At 50.8% G+C, this 4913-nt stretch overlaps 1 long non-coding RNA gene across 1 annotated transcript; it reads left to right on the forward strand.

The window, feature by feature from the left end:
* The first annotated feature begins 306 nt into the window (after positions 1-306).
* On the forward strand, positions 307-3859 carry LOC123602386. The gene is made up of 3 exons (XR_006714469.1): positions 307-531; positions 1829-2081; positions 3606-3859. It is a non-coding gene; the product is annotated as an uncharacterized LOC123602386 (long non-coding RNA).
* Positions 3860-4913: the final 1054 nt, after the last annotated feature.

A 4913-nucleotide genomic window follows, 5' to 3' on the forward strand; every position in this document is an offset into this window, starting at 1 on the left:
CTCAACCTTGAACCAGGCACAGTGTTGGTGGGGGGGGGGGGGTGCTATCCTCTACGCTTTAGGAACTCTGGTGGTAGATGAATTAAAAAAGGGGATAATAATGCAGTGTAACAAGTGGAATAATAGAGACCTGGAAAACATCTGTGGATGCCTGGTGGAATTAGGAAGTGTTCACAGAAGAGGTGACATTTGAATAAGGTCTCAAATAACCTGCGGGTTGGCGAGAGGAAGGATTCAATGCAAATTAACCGCCGTGTGTGCGCGTGCGCATGCGTATTCCTTCCCTGTATCAGTTAATAGTGCCAGGCTTCGGGGATACGACTGTGAATGGGACAAATATCCCACCCCTAAGATGCTTAGTCTGATTAGGGAGACAGGTCACTGCCATATGGAATGTTAAACGTTGTAATGAGCACACATAGAAGGAGCTCCAACTCAGCCTGGGGCAGAGGAAGAATTTCAAGCCGAGAAGACAGGTTGGGAGTTTGGAAGGGCACCACACGCCCCAGTGCACTGTCTATGGGCAAAATGGTAAGGCTGGAGGATGGTATAAAGGGTCATACGTGCCTAGCTAAAAATTTGGATTTTTATCCTGAGACAATGGAGAATTTTTTTTTGGCGGGGGGAGGGGGGGGAGGAGGGATTTTCTGTGAAATTGGAATTAAGAGCCTGGGGGAGAGGGTACCGGTGGTAGACCTCCGTGCAAGTTCTTATGATGGGGGCAGCTGGTGGGTGGGCAGAGTGAGAGGAGCTGATCTAGAAGATGGCCCTGAATGAGAAAAGACAGTTTATAGATGAGGTCTGGGGGCAGAAGAAGGATTCGGGGGGTAAGGCAGAGTGAGAATGAGATCTAGTTTTCCCGACACCAACACTGCAGCTGGAAAAGATCTGGTGGAAAGATGGCGAGTTCGCCTCTGGACGTGTTTGATGAGGTGCTTGCTACATATTCAGTAGACGTGTCTGCTTGGTCAGGCAGGGGTCGATGATCACGCCTCCGGGGAAAGGCAGGAGCTGCCTGGGTTTGTGGGTGCACCTGTAGTGATGGCGATGCGCATGGAGGTCCGAGGGTACCTCCCCAGGGAAGGGAACACTTGGGGCTGATGCTGACGCCGATCGGCTATTGCGGAGATTGAAAGGGAAAGCCAGAGAGCTATGGGGAAGACAGGAATGAACGAGATCCTGGAGGCCGAGAGAAGATGGGTGCGGGAAAAGCAGCCTGTGCAGGAGCAGGAGGGAGAGGAAAGGTGAACCACTGGGCTGGCAATGGGGGGACCACTGGTAGATCCAAGAGGGCCTGGCATCTCCCGTGTGCACTTCATGAGGCTGCTCCGTGCCTGTGAAGCAAGAGACTGTGAGCTGCTAGACGAATGTCAAGTATGCGTCCCTTGCCTGCACCTCCTCCCGTTCCCTCTCTCCACCCCCAAACACTCGTCAACACTACTTCCAGCTGCCCACCCCACCTTGTTTCTTATTAGCTTCTCTTCCTCCAGGAAGCCTTCCCAGATTGTCAGCAATGGAAACCGCTCCTTGGCCCCCTCCTACCACAAACCCAAGGCTGGGTAAAATGTTCCTCCTCTGGTCTTTCATCACACCTTGTGCCTCTCTGTATCCTCAAGGATCCACGTGTACCATCCATTATCTGTTTATAACATGTCCATTTAGTGTCCCTCAGGTGTGTCTGTTTATGAGGACGAGTCATGTCTGACGCTCCTAGAATCCCCTCATTGCAGCTGAGTGCCTGACACTTACCAGAGCCTCGAGAAAACGTGGTTGAACATGAATGAACAAATAGGAGGCAGACACCCAGGTGTCTGTTTTCTTTTTCTAGAAACCAGAGCACTCAACCTCTCAGTACAACAGCTTTCGGCCACTCACCTAAGAAGCAAAGCAGTTGGTGGGGAGCTGTGACCAGACCAGCTGACAGTGCTAATTAAAACATCCAACCCATGTGGATGCAAATCCAGAAACAGCGTGTCAGGGAAGATAACTCCTGATCCGAACTCATCCCCAGAGCTTTTCCTGAGCCCAGCTGTTGAGAGGCAATCTGCAGCACGGCCACTTGATAAAATTATTTCTGTTTGGTGAGTGTGGGCGGGCATGCCGGTGTGTGAAAACCAGGACGGTCGGGGCAGGAGCTGATGGGAAATCAAATCATGGAAGCTTCAGGAATGAAAGCATGGTGGAAAAAAAAAATCCTTAGGGACCTCATCAAGTTTGGGGTTAGAGAGCAGGACCAGGGGAAGAAATATCTGATTGTTATACTTCCCTTACACTACCTGACTTTCATGTTCAATGCAGCATCGAGCCACAAACACAAATTCATAGGCACAAACCTTAGGCGAATTATCTCGGCAGCCCTCGAAGCTTTAGAGCTGGTGCTTAACGCCTTCCAGTTACCAGATTCAACACAGAGCGACACTATACGTTTATTGGGGGCAGAGAGTTGTCTTCTAAGAATCTGCAATGCTGTTCACAGGAAACGTGTTACTTGCGGGTGAAAGGAGATGTGGGTCCTTGTCCCAGCTCTGTCACACACTGGCTGTGTGATCCTGTGCAAATCACTTGGCTTCTCTGAGCCTTTGTTGCTTGTTCTTGAAATTAGGGTCTCCGGACTATCAGATCTCTGGAGTTTCTTCTTACACTATGATGATGCAACTGTACTCTCCTGATTTTGTAGACCAGGATCGGGCTAAGTTCAGGTTCACTCAGAGGGGGTGAGTCAGTCCCTGGCTTATCGGCAGGGATGCTATCTCCCAGGCTATTGGTTTAAGGTTTTTATTTTTGAGAGAGAGAGAGAGAGAGAGAGAAGGCACAAGTGGGGGAGGGGCAGAGAGAGAGGGAGACACAGAATCTGAAGCAGCCTCCAGGCTCCGAGCTGTCAACACAGAGCCTGACACGGGGCTCGAACCCACGAACCGTGAGATCGTGACCTGAGCCGAAGTCAGATGCTTAAACGATTGAGCCCCTCAGGCGTCCCCCAGACTACCAGTTTAGATCCCTCTCCTCCGCTTAGACTCAGCCCCCGGTTTTTGTCATGTGCATACATCCCCGATGTGTTGTTTATTGAACCGACTCTCCTCGAGCTTCCTTCTCCTGGCCTTTTAAGAATTCCCCCCTCTTTCTTGGTCTGGCTTTGGGCAATGCAGCTGGGCAGTTGTGAGCATCTAGTCAGGTGACTGCCTGGCCCCGTCCTGGAAAATGTACAAAGGAGAGAAAAAGAAAAATGGAAGTTGGGTGCGTTTATGCCAATGCCTTCTCCTGGAACTCACACAGCTCTCTGCAGCTGCGTGCAAACTGGGCCAGGACTACCATCCAAAGTGCCTCCTGGAAGTGCCCGCAATACTATTCGATCACAGTGTCAGGCCTGGAAGAGTTCACCTTTCTGCTCTCAGGCTCTGTGCTGCTGTCTTCAGGCTGAGTTGGCCAATGGGGATGCCACAGACTTCTCTGTTATTGGCTGGGTGGCACTCCATTCTTTTTCGCTACAGAGGGGTGGCCAGAGTTTCTAGGGAGCTGGAAAGAGTGGAAATGCCTCCTGCTCGGACACCGCCCTGGGCTGGTAAGTCTCTAGGCAGGGCCTTAATTTTACGTGTGCTTCTTTCCAGGTTCTCGATTGCTATCACTCGCACAGTTCAGCCTTCTTTGTCCATGTTCGAGCGAGTCAGCCCAGGACCGATAAATCACGGGAGTCCACAGTTTTGTTCTACGGCCTCCTCGATTCACTTAACTATTTATGAAACGCCTACTATGCGCGGCCCTTCTGCTAGATGCCGGGAATACAGAAATGGACAACTCTGGCACACGATATTTTGAAGCTAGCGGGAGAAAGTCAAATAAAAAGAGAAGTTGTAATCAGAGATATGAAATGGCCAGTTGTTGTTGGAGCAGGGGAAGATAATGACCAGCATTCTCGGGAAATCAGGCAAGTTTCTTATTGGCGGAATTTTTAGAAAACAGTGAGTGGCGAAGTTTGCTGGGGGGCAGGGGGAAGATTGCCCGGACAAAGCCTGCTTGGCTGTTAAAGGGCAGCGCTTGGATACCGGTGAGAAGCTCCCTATGGCTGCAGCAAGAGGCGTGAGGGGTGCAGAGCCGGAGATGAGGCGGGTACGATATTGGCAGGACCCGCTTCCACACAGCGAGGTGCCACCTGAGAGGGGACAAGGGGAGGGGAAAGATTGGTCCCTGAGATGGCATGTGCCAGCACGAGCCAGATACTCCGCAGGCGCCATCTCCTCCGACCCACCCCTGTGACGACGTACGCATCCCAGGGCGAGTTGCTGAGCCAGGCCAAGCTTTTAAGAATCATAGTAAAAGAGAGAGAGAGAAAAAAAAACGGGGAGGGGGGGCCACCTGGGTGGCTCAGTCGGTTGGGCATCTGACTTCAGCTCAGGTCATGATCTCACGGTTTGGTTCGTGAGTTCAAGCCCCGAGTGGGGCTCTGTGCTGACAGTTCAGAGCCTGGAGCCTGCTTCAGTTCTAGGTCTCCCCCTCTCTCTCTCTCTCTGCCCCTACCACCCCCCCTCAAAAATAAATAAACATTAAAAAAAAAAAAAAGGATCATAGTAAAAGAGGAGTAATAACCTCTTCCTCCCAGGGCAGCTAAAAAGGTTAGACACAAGAAACTTCTGTTTCTGTTAATGTGGGACTCCCTCAGGCTGGTAAAATTGGGCTTGGGGTGGGGGGATTCTGTGGGGATTCTGACGACCATCTCCTCCCCGTAGAGGTTGGTTTGGGGAAAGGGAAATAGAGACAGAAGCTGAGGAGAGAAAAGTGGTCTTTGCTCAATACTCGAAACTCACATGTATTAAAATAAGGCCACCGCGGGTACAGATCAAACTCTACCATACATCCTCTTTAGTTTCTACATGTTAATTGCTTTGATCTTGTTATTTATTTTCAGCCTCACAAAAGCT

This window comes from Leopardus geoffroyi, chromosome D1 (genome assembly GCF_018350155.1).
Source record: "Leopardus geoffroyi isolate Oge1 chromosome D1, O.geoffroyi_Oge1_pat1.0, whole genome shotgun sequence".
Taxonomy (NCBI): domain Eukaryota; kingdom Metazoa; phylum Chordata; class Mammalia; order Carnivora; family Felidae; genus Leopardus; species Leopardus geoffroyi.